This window comes from Balaenoptera acutorostrata, chromosome 6 (assembly GCF_949987535.1).
Source record: "Balaenoptera acutorostrata chromosome 6, mBalAcu1.1, whole genome shotgun sequence".
NCBI classification, from domain to species: Eukaryota; Metazoa; Chordata; class Mammalia; order Artiodactyla; family Balaenopteridae; genus Balaenoptera; species Balaenoptera acutorostrata.
In genome coordinates, this window is record NC_080069.1 from 97,061,362 (window position 1) to 97,076,621 (window position 15,260).

The following is a 15,260-nucleotide window of genomic DNA, read 5'->3' on the forward strand; positions in this document are numbered from 1 at the left end:
TGTGTCTCTGGAGGTAGGCACTTGACATTGATCCAACTGCAGATGTCAAAAGGGCGCTATAAACTGGCTTCCACTTCTCACAGCTATGGTCTGGGAGCAGTCCCCCATCCAGGGACTAGCCCAGTGATCTAATGGGAGACCCCCAAGGACCTACAGAGACCTACATGCATCCATGCACCTTATAATAGGCCAGCTGTCTTCAAACAATGAAGCTGACCCTTGACCTAGCACCAGAAATATTGACAAAGGTCCTGGAGGCAGTTATAACCACCCAGAGACATACAAATATATGAAATATAACTCTCACTGCTAGAGTTAAATATAAATACAAACAAAGACTATTGTATACTGTAATGGTGGCATGTAAATCACTTTTAATACTAGTATATAAATTAAAAGACAGAACTAGTAAGAATAAGTAATACCACAGAAATTTGCTAATAGAAACAAGTAAAACCTGACATCAATTACATAAAGTGGGGGAAGGGAGGGTAAAGTGTAAAATTTCTGTATTTGATTGTGGTAAGTTAATCTGAACAGACCAACAATGAGTAAGGAGAGTAAAGCAATAATCAGAAACCTCCCAACAAAGAAGACTCTAGACCAGATGGCTTCAGTAGTGAATTCTACCAAAATTTTAAAAAAGAATTAATGCCAGTCCCTCTCAAACTCTTCCAAAAAATTGAATAAGAGGAAACATTTCCCAGCTCATTTTAAAAGGATAGCATGACCCTGATACCAAAGCCAGATAAGGACACTATAAGAAAAGTACAGACCAATACTCCTGATGAATATAGATGCAAAAGTCCTCAACAAAATATTAGCAAACTGAATTCAACAGCACATTAAAAGGCTCATACACCATGATCAAGTGGGATTTATCCCTGGGATGCAAGGATGGTTCAACACACACAAATCAATAAATGTGAAACTCCACATTAACAGAATGAAGGATAAAAACTCTACTGTCAACTTAACAGATGCATAAAAAGCATTTGAAAAATTCAGTACCCTTTCATGATTAAAAAATTTCTCAATTAATGAGGTATAAAAAGAAGGAAACTCAATGTAATAAAGGGATATATGATAAACCCATAGCTAACATTATACTCAACAATGAAAAACTAAAAGCTTTTCCTCTAAGATCAGGAATAAGACAAGGGTGCCCACTCTTGTCACTTGTATTCACCATAGTACCAGAAGTCCTAGCCAGAGCAATTAGGCAAGAAAAAGAAATAAAATGCTTCTTCTCCAGGGGAGAGGAAGAAGTTAAATTATCCCTGTTTGCAGATAACATGTTCTTATATATAGAAAACCCTAAAGACTCCACCAAAAACTGTTATAATTAATATATTAATTCAGCCATGTTTCAGGAAAAATCAATTGAATATCTGTACACTTAGAAGGAACTATCAGAAACAGAAATTAAGAGTACAGTCTCATTTATAATAGCATTAAAAACAATAAAATACTTTGGAATAAATTTAACCAAGGAGGTAAAAGATCTGTACCCTGGAAACTATGAGACATTGATGAAAGAAATTGGAAAGATAAATGGGAAAATATCCCATATTCATGGATTGGAAGAATTAATATTGTTAAAAATGTCCATACTACCCACAGCGATCTACAGATTCAATGTAACCTCTATAAAAGTTCCAATGGTTTTCTCACAGGAACAGAAAAATCAATCCAAAATTCATAGAAACCTCAAAGGACCCTGAGTAGCCAAAGCAATCTTGAGAAAGAAGAACAAAGCTGGAGGCATCACACTTCCTGATTTCAAACTATATAACAAAGCTTTAGTAATCAAAACAGTATTGTACTGGCATAAAAACAGACACACAGACAATGAAACAGAGTAAGTCCAGAAATAAACCCAAGTATATACAGTCAACTAATATTTGACAAGGACAACAAGAATACTGCTTGAGGAAAGGATAGTCTCTTCAATAAATGGTGTTGGGAAAACTGGATATTCACGTGCAAATAATAAAACTGAGCCATTATCTTACCCCATACATAAAAAATAACTTGAAATGGATTAGAGACTTATATTTAAGATCTGAAACCATAAGACTCCTAAAGGAAAACTTAGGAAAAAATCTTCTTGACAATGGTCTTTGCAATGAGTTTTTGTATGTGAAACAAAAGCACAAGCAACAAAAGCAAAAAATAAATAAATGGGACTAAATCAAACTAAAAAGCTCTGATTCAGAGCAAAGAAAACTATCAATAAAATGAAAAGGCAACCTATGGAAAGGGAGAAAATATTTTCAAGCCATATATCTGCTAAGGGGTTAATATCTAAAATATATAAGAAATGCATACAACTGAATAGCAAAAAAAATTAATTTAAAAAATGGGAAAAGGAACTGAATAGACATTATTCCAAGGAAGATATGCAAGTGGCCAAGAAGTACATGAAAAGGTGCTCAACATGACTAATCATCAGGGAAATACAAATCAAAACCACAATAGCTCCTCATATCTGTTATAATGCTATTATCAAAAAGACAAGTGATAACAAGTGTTGGAGAGGATGTGGAGAAGAGGGAACCCTTGTACACTGCTAGTAGGAATGTAAATTGGTACAGCCATTAAGGTAAATGATATGCATGTTCCTCAAAAAATTAAAATTAGGACTACCTCATGATTTGGCAATCCCACTTCTGGGTATTTACCCAAAGGAAATAAAATCAGTATTTTGAAGAGGTATCTGCACTCCCATATTCATTACAGCATTATTCACCACTGGAAAGATATGGAAAACAATCTAAGTGTCTATTGATTGATGAATGGATGAAGAAATATGATATATATGTACATATATATACATATGTATATATAAAAACACATATACAATGGAATATTATGCATCCATATAAAAGAAGGAAATCATGCCATTTATGATAGCATGGATGAATTTGGAGACATTACGCTAAGTGAAATAAATCAGTCGCAGAAAAACAAACACTGTATGATTTCACCTACATGTGGAATCTTAAAAAAAAAAAAAAAAAGAACTGATAGGAATCTAAAAAAAAAAAAAAATAGAACTGATAAGACCAGGGAGTAGAATGTTGGTTGCCAAAGTTTGGACAGTGGGGTAAATAGGGAGATGTTGGTCGAAGGGTACAAACTTTCAGGTATTAAGTGAATAAGTTATGGGGATCTTTTACAGAATGCTGATTACAGTCAGGAATACTCTATTGTATACTTGAACTTTTCTAAGAGAGTAGATCTTCAGTGTTCTCACCACATACACACAAAAAGTTAACTATGTGAGGTGGTGGATGTTTAAATTTGCTTGACTGTGGTAATCATTTCACAATGTATACATATATTAAATCTTCATGTTACACACCATAAAAATCATATTTTACAACCTAAATATATATATACATTTTTACTTGTCGATCATATTCCAATAAAGCTGAAAAAAATTTAATAAAATATTTGGATTCTGAGCAATAAAAATTTACTTAAGAAAAAAAGAGCAGTATTTATGCATGTGTACAGACACAAACACACACAACTCTCCACTCACACACACTCACACCACAAACCATACTATGTGTACATTAAATTCAAATGGAAATACGTTAGGGTTTTTTAATAAGATCACAGAAGTTTAGAGCTGGAAAACTCTGTACAATATTGTTTAGTAAGACTTCCCTTTCTATGAATGAGTAAACTGAGGTAAAAGTGATGAAATAATATTCCAAAGTCACTGTTAGTATTTAATTAGGAAGAATTAAAAACAGTCTTCCTTATTCATCAGAGGACCCAGATAGTGACAATGACATAATATGAATTTTTACCTATTTTCAGATAGAAGCTAATGGACTAGCAATATGGTCTGAAAATATAGGCCTTACATGACTGGAAGATAAAGCTCTCCTATATGGGGTTGTATGTTATGGGACACTTTATGGACTTGAGGGATAATCAAAGCAGGGCATATCTATGTCTAATACATAGACATAGATTTTCCTTATGAATTCATAAAAGGACTAGAAATAACAAATGGAAGCCTTTATTCTCTTTTTGAAAGTGGCCTTTTGGGGAACAGGAGATGAGAAGGCATGGAGGCATTCAAGCAACGCAGTAATGTGTGCAAAAAATATGCATCTCATTGATTCCCTCGGGACCTGGATATGTACCTAACAATTTTTATGGTTGTCAGCAGAAAAGGTTGCTTTTAGTCTCAGTTGCAAGTGGATTACATTGGCCTATTACCCTTCCTTCTGGGTAAATAACAATGAGTCTTGACTAAGACAGACACACATTTTCTTCTTGTTTGTTCTTGGATTTGCATACCTGGCAAATGATGCAAATACCTCAACCACTACTTAAGGCCTACAGCAAGAGGAATTTGAATGTTGGTCATCTAATTAAGGAAGTCAAAGTGAAATCCAACAAGTTACAAACCATTAGACATCATCTACATCCCTATCCACAAAATGTGGACTAATGAAAATTGAAATGGATCATTTAAACCCTGCTTTTACAAAACTGGAGGGTGATAGGAGACTAAAAAATGTTTTTCAGGGCTGAATGAATGTGTGTTAAGACATGATATACGTGGACTTAAAGGAAGATCACTATTGGCCATATTGTTGAGATGTTTTGGGGGGAAGACATGGGGAAAATTGTGCGAATGATACAGGCGCTTTATAGAAACTTCTATATTTCTAAAAATTTTTTCTTTGCCTGATCCTGTTTTAATGGGACATGGATCAGTTGCTGAACATGATACCATGACAATACATCTAGGTACTACTGCCCACACTGCTACAATAATACAGATCATTCTTTATTTACCCTTTTAAAAATGGGATTAATAGGTTCTGTTTCTCTCTTACCTGGTTAATGAGGCAAGCCAATATGCTTGTATTTATCCAACCCTGTTCTATATAATACACAAGATAAAGGGGGAAATCATTGACCGTATTTAAATTGCTGCTAGCTTTATGGATCAGTCCTCTTGCTGAAGCTAACAGTTCTACCCCAAAGAGGATAATCTGGGTAAAAATTAATGAAAGGTGGAAAGAAGGGAAAGTGATTGCTGATATAAAAAGGGAGCCTACGGGAAGTTCTTTGGCATGCTATAGCTAACGTATATTTGGAGGTTACTACTATCTATATGATAGCATCCTGGAGAAATAAACATTTTGGGTTCAAAATATGTACTCAAACTCAATAAGCAGTTAATGGCAATATGTTGGGTATATAAACCAACATTGACTGAAATATTCTAAGAGACAGTTCCTCAAAATTGGCCTAGCAGGTACAACTGAAGTTTCAGAACTCTCCTTTTTGGCCTGAAATTCCTTCCTCCTGCAGGACCATATCCTATACTGTTATAGGAAGCATTAGCCTTACATGAGTGTACACTGAATCCTCGTGTGTTCTGTAAAATGTCCAACCCTGGGTAAGTGCTGCAGTGTTTAATTTTAAAAACTGAGCTCCCTTGAAATTTAGAAAGTCAGGTAGTATACAGCCTGTATTATCTCATGGCAACAATCCACTGGATCGAGAAATAATGTATTTTACATGGCTCATGCGCCCTTTTAGTGGCTTACAGTCATCACCAGCACCGTCCTATTGCTAAACTGGAGACAGCATCATTTATCTTATAGTTTATGCGCTCCAGGAGGTGCATTCTTGTAGACTACCATGTGAATAGTGGCACTTGGATTTTTGCCACCTAGTGTATGTCTACACATTACACATATATATCTATAAATATATACTAGATATATAGGTATTTATAGATAGACAGATAAACTGATGTAATTATGCCTAGGATTTGTTTCAAAATAATCTGGATGAGGAAGATACATAATGATGAAAGAAGGCTGACCATGTGTTGGTAATTTTTTAAGCCATGTGAATGGTATATGGAACTTTGTTAAATTACTCTTGCTCTTCTGTTAAGTATTTGAAAATAAGTATTTCTAAAAGTAGGTTTTAAAGAAAAAATACATAAGCATGTGTGTATATATAGATAAATAGAGATATAAATGTATGTATGTATGTATGTAAACAGAGCTGTAAACATATTTGGGAAAACTCCTATGATGGTATTAAGGGTGGGTAGAGGGTAATTTAGCTAGAAATTGAAAATGTTCATACCCCCTTCTCTATTAACTTCACTTCTTAAAATTTATCCTCTGAAACCATAGGTGTTGTACACACACACACAAAAAAACCCTTTAACCTCAAGGGTTCATAGCATATTAAGTGATAAATCAAAATACAAACATGTTGAATGTATGACTCCTAGTTACTAGAAGAAATATTTTAAATGGTAGCTTTAGGAGATGACCATAGTGACAATTTTTAAAATACTTTTTGATATTTTTAATTAAAAATTTATTTATTAATAAGAAAATAATACACCTAATAATCTATTGGAGATTTCCTGATTTTTCCAGGGAAAGATATTTATTATCAAATCTGTCAATTTTCTGATCATTGATTAACATGAGTACGCTTGTTTATATCAAAGCCCTATAGCATCCACTTTTATATACCTATGGAATATTTTAGCAGATGAAGAGTTCAACTTGATATAAGCCTGCATATTAGATGTTTACACTCTTGGTATTGCGGGAAAAAATTAAAAATTAAGGTGCTAAGGAGTTGGTTAAAACAATATAAATAATATTTTTATATGCCTAAAACATTGTCATAGAACAAAAGTTTAAAGAGAACTAAGCATGGATCAGATACAAATGCAGGGCCTCTAGTGAGAGGGTAGAGGAGAAGCACTAGAAGTTCAAAAGCTGTCAGTCACAGGGTCGGGTACATGCCTTTCTGAACCAAAAGCAACACCAATGTGATCCAACCCAGAGGAGAGAGAACAGCATCTGGAAGTTTTTTGCAGTGACAGCACTCATTCTGGTGGGACAGTGGCAGAGGAGCAGAATTTAGTGACCAGATCATCTAGGCAGAAATCTGGGTCAACCTGAAGGAAGTAGACTGGCAAAGAATGAAGTCTCTGAGTAGGAGATATGGGGTCGTGTAGCTCTAAAACAAGTAGGAAAAAGGAAGACTGGGTAGGAAAATGAAGTCAAAACCCAGCTATCATAATGAGCTAAGAGACAATGGGGAAGCTGGATGGTGTGGCCCAAAGACACCCTATGCTAGGCACTGGCCTTCTAGACAAGGACTCTACAGAAAAAGAAAAAAAATAGATTTACTAAGGAGTTTCAACTCATTAGAGAATGACAAGAACTGATTTAATTTCCCCAGTCATGGACTTTATCACTCCTTCTGAGCCTGTAAGAACATCTCAAGCAGATTTGAAATGTTTTTGTGTATCTTTTGGTTTAGAATATCCACCTTCCTTCCTCTTCTACACTGGCTCCTCTTCTGGTCTGCAGCCTCAAGAGCTCAGCAGGCCTCCACTCATCAAGCCAGAAGCCAGACTCTTTCTTTGCAAGCACCCAAAACCTTAAGAGCTCTTCTGCAGCACCATCTCACTTGGCTTGGATTAGAACAAAAAACGTTCCCATTCTTCCCCAGGGACTGTAGTGCAACACCTCCCACCAAGCACTGTACACTCCACATAAGGCAGAACACTCCCTTGATTATTTCTTCCCCTGGCCCAAACTTCTCTTTATGGTGATATGGGGGGAGGGGCAAGGAGGGTGTGACTTATATTAACAGAGTGACCTTTAGGGGGAGATATCTAGCTTTCGTAAGTATTAGCTTGGGGTAAAAGAGGTACTCAGTAGTAACTTTTAGTCCTCAATTTGGAGCCAACTTTAAATCTGAAATTTTAGGACACTATGAAGTTGGTGCTATGCTAGGTGCTTTCTCCAACTTATTGAAATTATAATGACACTGGTACCGGGTTTTATCTCTTTCCTTATTACAAGTCTATGATTTACAAAGAATAGACTATCCAATGTCATTTAGGTAGTTTGTGGAATTGAAGATTTTGTACTCTTGCCCCTCTATCTCCAAAGTTATGTGTAACTGTTTTCTATTACATTTCTGTACAGTACACCAGAAACACTCATTTCAGATACCACCTGGGATGAGACTTTAATGAAATTCATTGTACTTGTGAGATCTGAAAACACTGGAAGCTGAGTTTATAGCAAACTACAGTTCTCAGTAATTCTAGCTGAGTAAGGTTAGTGAAGGGAAAAATAAAAATATCTCTCCTTAACCATGGTTTCCTCAAAGCTTCTTACTGATTTAGCTATAAGTCCATCTTTGTGCCTATTACACAAAGATCTGCATTTTCTGAAATACTTATTGGATAGGTTTTCGGTTTAGCAAATATTTTACAGCTGCTTTTACATCCTTATTCCTCAAGCTATAGATCATAGGATTTAGCATAGGTGTCACTACACTGTAAAACAGGGAAATGAGCTTGTCAGAAGTTTGCAATAGTTTTCTCCAGGCAGTTCTTGAGACGTGGGTTTGGCATACATAAAGAAAATGGTATCATAAAATATAATTACCACAGTCAGATATGCTGAACAGGTGGAAAAAGCCTTGTGTCTTCCTGTGGCTGAGTTCATTCTCAAGATGGTGTAGAGACTGAACATGTAGGAGAAAAAAATGATCAGCAATGGAAGAATTAGAAATGCCATATTTGATATTGTCATGGTGATGATACTGAGGGATATATCAGCACAAGCAAGCTTGAGAACAGCTAATATTTCACATGGGAAATGATTGAGAACATCATTCTCACAGAAAGGCAATCGCATGGCAAGAGATGTTTGCACAACTGAGTTGATTCCACCGGACAGCCATGACACAGAAGCCATCAGTACATACACCACCTTGCTCATGATGACGGGGTATCTCAGAGGGTTACAGATGGCCACGTAGCAGTCAAAAGCCATCATGCCAAGAAGCAACATTCTGTTGACCCCATTGCAAATCCTAAGAACATCTGCACTGCACATCCAGAGAAGGAAATGTTCCTTTTCTTTGAGATTAAGCTCATCCAGAAAAGAGAGGTTTCCCAGGAAGAAGTATATTGGGGTGTGAAGATGGGAATCAAAGATGCTTGCTATTATCAGAACACTGTTGCCAATTAGAATCACAAGATACATAATTAGAATTAGAACAAAGTCAACTATCTCAATCTTTGGGTATCCAGAAAGACCAGAAGAAATCCTAGCACAAATGTCTGGTTAATTTTATCCATGTCATCCACTTTCAGTATGTCAAAGGAAGATCTAATATAAAATACATTCACTGCCAAGAAACAAATGTTACATGTTACATATTACCTGAACAATTGATTTTTTAAGAATGTATTATAAGGAATGTTTGCTTGAAACTCTGACATCCAGCTATCTTCAACAATGTGTATGACTAGAATACAATAAAACTGGGAAGGATGGAAGTACCTATGCCCATTGCCAATATGTGAAGATCTACCTATGATCAAGCAAACATACAGAAGTAACCTTTCCTGCTGTTGAAGCCTTGTTCCCGGGTTGAGGTTTCTAAAACTCCTAATTAGCAACTATAAGCCTGACTTCATCTGTCCCAGAAAGTAAGCAGTGGAGATGGCAAGAGACTACTCAACAAGGACTGGAAATATGATTCTGCAATTCATGATGGTCAAAATTTCACAGCAACTTTGATTTTTTTGGTGCATATTTCTTTCTACACCTGACACTGCATACTTTATATTAGGCACTTTAATTTTTTAATAGACATTAATAATAATAAATTGAATAGCATAAACTGAAATTTAACATCTGTTTAAATGTAGATAGTTGTTGATCTCATTCCAGCTCCTCTTAGTATCTTGTGTGACTGTTCCTGTGACAAGACCATTGCATAGATCAGGTCCACATGAATGTCACACACAGTCTTTGGAGAGTATTACATAGTCTCTTCACTTATTTTCATTATGTGGCTTCAGAGTGTATCTTCATAATTTACTCACTTAAGTCAACCTAAGAAATCAGCAAGAAGGTTTAAATATTTTATATAAATAGGTATACACATGTGTGTATGTACTACTATTTTATGCTTAACAAAATACAATCATTGTTTATATTACTCCCATTTTTTTCAAATATTAAAACATGAAATTTTTCCAAGGTTAACCTCATAGTAAACAGTGAAGTAGAGCTCAAAGCTCAGATCAAGTGTAGTTCACAGCATCGCTTATTTTTATATACACATGAATCACCTGGGTATCTTGAAAAGCTTTAGATTCTGTTTTGGTTTTGGGGGCAGCTCCTGAGAGTCTTCATTTCTCATAACAGCTCAGGTTATACTTACGCAACAGGTCTTGAAAGCACTTGAGTAGCAAGTCTTTAATCTACACTGAGCTGGCAGATTATCCAGATATTTCTGATACAAATGGATTTTCTTTTGCCTTATTAAGTGGATTGGCATACCAAACTGGAAAATGACAAGAACATATTCCTTTTGTGTTTTAGAGAAAGTTCAATATTCATATACTCTTAAGAAAAAAAATTACTGAAAGAGTTAAATAAATAGTCTTAAGGAAAAAATATTATTGGAAGCATTTTTTAAAGCAGGTTAAATGTGTGCCAGACTACTACAATAGCTTTTGAATATTACTGACAGCCTATCTTGAACCCAGTCATATTCCAAGCACAGTAAGGATAAATAAAAGAATAAAGTGCCTCCCATTACAGAGTGCAAAATTCAGTTACGGATATAGGAAAAGTACATATAAAATATATTATAAACACAATGACATTATGTAGCTTGAGTAAAATTTATAGATTTTCCCATAAGGAAGAAGTTTATGAGAAATAAATCACGCCAAGGAGAATTCAGGAAGAGTTTCAGAAATGGGCTGGATCTGGAAGCTGGGAAAGAATTAGACAAGTTTGGAAGAAAAGAAGGGGAGTATTCAAAAAGTGAGAAGGTGAGCAAAAGTTAGGAGTAAATGGATTGGCAGCACATCCTTTTTAGACAAGAGAGTTTCCGTGGTGGAGTGGTGGCAAGCGCATCTCAGAAGGAAAGTATGGCAGGTGCACAGAGAGGCTCTAAAGTCAGAGAATTTGGCACGCCTTTTTTTTTTTTTTTAATAGATCTTTATTGGAATATAATTGCTTCACAATACTGTGTTGGTTTCTGTTGTACAACAAAGCGAATCAGCCATATGCATACGCCATGTCCCCATATCCCCTCCCTCTGGAGCCTCCCTCCCATCCTCCCTATCCCACCCCTCTAGGTCATTGCAAAGCACTGAGCTGATCTCCCTGTGCTATGTTGGCACATCTTTTGGTGGGGAAGGAGTCTATCATTAGAAAGCACAGAACGTGGGTTGAACGCTTGGATCCTGTGATGTTAGTACCCACCAAATTTGACATCACACTGTAGGACTTTATGAGATTTTTAGCAGAAACATAATACAAGGAATTAAGATATTTAGATTAATGGGTTTGTCACATTACTGATTGTATGTGAAAACTGACCTTTCCATAATCACCACCACATTTGACATTGGTCAAAATCACAAGTTTAGCCCTCACGTGGGCTAATAGTGTTAAGAATTTCATTACAGCCAATTTTCCCCCACTCTGCCACTTAGTTTGCCATGTGATAGAAGTTGGGGAAATTACTTTAGAGCAGATATTACTTAGAGTCTAAAGTCCAACTCAAAGGAGGGATTCGCACTACAGGAATAATTTAATTAAGAATACACAAGAGAAATATCACAACTTTGAAGAGAAAGACAATAAGGGAATATAAAATCACAGTTTTGGAGATGAAAACTTTAGCGCAAATGAGATTGTAAATTTTTATTTATTCTTCTTAAGAACAGAACTTTCTTTAAAGAAGAAAAGAGGGAGGAGAAATCTTCATTTTTGTTGCCAAATCTTACTTTAGGATCTTATGTGCCATATTTTAGGCTTGAAATTAGCTCACTTGGCTGGTGTCACATGACTAATAACAGGAAGAGGAAAGATCCAAAGTCCATTGTCTTTACATTACTACCCCGCCTAACTGGTAGCATTAAAATTTGTATAGAAATCATGTGTCAACAGCAGGGAATGGTTAGTGAGAACCTTAGAGAAGTAAGGGTCACAAAGACTACATTCATTCAACAGTGCCCAGAGAAAGGAGGCAATTATTCAATACTTACTCTACACTACTTCTTATGACAAATCAAAATTCTCCCCAAGAGGGCTCAGAAATTGGTCAGAGGATGTACTAGATAAGGGACATAAGCACCCTTGATCAGGCCAGTCAGTAATGCAAATGGAAGAAGACAGCAAGATTTACCAGGACACATGAAGATGTTCTAGCCAGGCCCTTTGGGTCCAGGACTAGAGAGCCTGTTGGCTTCCTCTTCCAGACAACTGCAATGACAATGCATCTGAGGCTACCTGAATTGCTTCTCCCTGCCATCTGCTCCAAGCCTTTCCCTCCTAGGCAGGAATCCCCTCACTAAGTCAAACCCACTTTGACCCAGGCTTGTCTTGCTACCTTTGGTTTACTTCTGCTCCCAGCACTTTAAACTGTTTATGTTGTTATACTGTGAGGTAGCAAGAGACATGGGGGAAGGAGCCTGCCTGTCTTGCTCATCCCTCTACACCTAAGCCTAATACAGTGGTAGCACATAATAGATGGGTTCTCACTGAATAGGTGAAGGCTTATTTTCTAAACTCTTAAGCATTTTCCCTGTGCAGCATTTGTGGATTAATTATCAGGAAAACTTTAATATGTCACATTTGTTCATCTGTAGCAGGCTTTAATTTTTTAAAATATCTTTCAGTCAGTATTAACAAGCTGCCATCTTATACAAATAATTACCAGTTTATGCATTATAAGTACAGAGGATCATCTAACATTTATTGATACAGGTTTAGCATAGTGGAAAAGTATCTCAGACTAGAATCAAAGTCTTTTGTTTGAGGTTCTATGCTTCTAATTTATAGCCTCAGTCTTCTCATTTGTAAGATAGTGATAAAGATACTTGCCTTACTCTCCTTGCAGGGAGATTTTAAAGAAACTATGTGATACCATATGGAAATTAAGGATTAACAGACATTGTACAAATAATAATGAAATAATAATAATTATAATGATTCTCAGCTATATTTTGGTGGTAATAAATTGATACCTATATTGCATCAGGTTATTCACATTAAAAATTAATACTGAACAATAGCTTTAACTATAGATTGAAAAGGTACAGTTTCATGATATTCAACACTTACCATTACACTGATAAATTATTTCCACCTCCTAAAAGAACGCATTACTTCCTTTTTCGTACTTATGTCAGCATTCTGAATTAAGGTCAGGTTCAACAAACAATGCCAGATCCCACAGATGTGGAAGAATAAATATTTGTTATGCAACAGTTTTCATTGTTCCCCAGTTCTCAAAGCAATTTAAACTTGCAATGAGAGACCTGTGGAATGGAGAAACTTCTGGTACATTAGGGACAGTGTCCCACAGACACAATTAAGAATGGTGATGGGAACAAACTGTGGCTGAACTAAAGCTCCAAAACGAAATGACATTCTCCTACTCATATAACATATGAAAACAGGGGCAAATGTTCACCAAAGTAACTTTATGAAATGTGAGAGCTTTTTAGTTCAAATTATGATTACCAAAATAAAGTTAATTCAAAGTCAGGAATTACTATTCAAATGATAATTACCAAAATGAAATATTTGAATTGAAAATAATCTAGATATTATAAATGAAATAAAACAGATATTTGCTATGAATTAAATGCATTCATTTAACATTTTTGCTTTTTTTATATTCATCCTTTTAGATGAGTTAATTTGGTTCAGGAAGGCATCACCTTTTTTGGAATGAAAAGAGATACCAATAAGCAATAAAATAAATAAATTCACAGGACAAAAGGGAATTCATATGTTTAAGGTCACAAAATTAAAGAAGAAGAGGAGGAGAAGGAGTGATAAAAGGGAAAGAGAGGAAGAGGAGGAGGGGAAGAAGGCGTGAATTCAGATAGGTAATAATTCGTCATCGAATTAAAGTGTTTTAGGAAAGTCTATTGAGTTATATTGTAGATATTAACACTGAACTTTGGCAAAGTTATTCTTCAGAAATGAAAAAGAAATAAAGACTTTCCCAGTCAAACAAAGCTGAAGTAGTTCACCACCACCAGACTCACCTTACAAGAAATGTTGAAAGGTGTTCTTCAAGATGAAATGAAAGAATGATAATTAGTAACATGAAAACATATAAAAACAGATAACACATTGGTAAGGCAAATATATAGTCAGTCATAAAATTCTAATTCCATAACAAGATGGTATGTTAGCCACTTAACTACAGTATAAAGACTAAAGGAAAAGACCATTAAAAATAACTATAGCTACTATAATTTGTTAACGAATACATGATATAAAAATAGGTAAATTGTCATGTTAAAAACATAAAAGGGGGGAATTAAAGGGTAGAGTTTTGTATGCAACTGAAGTTAATTTGCTATTAGCATAAAACAGACTGTTATATGTTTTATGTGACCTGCATGGTAACTACAAAATAAAAACCTATCATCATTCACAAAAGATAAAGAGAAGGGAATCAGAGCATATCATAGGGAAAATCACCATCCATTTAAGTAGGCAGCAAGAGGGAAAAAAGAAGAGTGGAAATACATAACAGCCATAATGTAATTAATAAGATGGTATTAGTAAGTCCTTACATATCAAAGATTACTCTAAATAAATGGATTGAAATCTCCAATCAAAAGGCCAGGGTGGCTGGATGAATTAAAAAAAAAAAAACACCACCTAACAATATGTTGCCCACAAGAGACTCACTTCATCTTTAAGGACACATATGAACTGAAACTAAAGGGATGGCAAAATATGTTCCATGCAAATACAAACCAAAAAAGGTTGGGGGCATCTATTCTTATATCAGATAAAATAGACTTTAGGACAGTAACTGTCATGGGAGACAAAGAAGATCATTATATAATGATAAAGGAGTGGACTCATCAAGAAAATATAACAATTATATATATGCACCCTACATTAAAAACACCTAAATATATTAAGTAAATTCTAACAGATCTGATGGGAGAAATAGAGAGTAGCACAAAAATAGTAGGGGGCTTCAATATCCCACTTTCAGCAATGGATAGATCATACACATGGAAAATTAATATTGAAAGGTTGGATTTAAATCATACTTTCAACTAAATGGACCTAACAGACATATAGAGAACATTCTATCCAAGAGCAGCAGAATATGCATTCTTCTCAAGTGCACATGGAACATTCTCCAGG

The 15,260-nt window shown here is 35.4% G+C and overlaps 1 pseudogene; it reads right to left on the bottom strand.

The window, feature by feature from the left end:
• Window positions 1–8,274: 8,274 nt before the first annotated feature.
• LOC102999813 (olfactory receptor 13C3-like) lies at window positions 8,275–9,244 on the bottom strand (annotated as a pseudogene).
• Window positions 9,245–15,260: the final 6,016 nt, after the last annotated feature.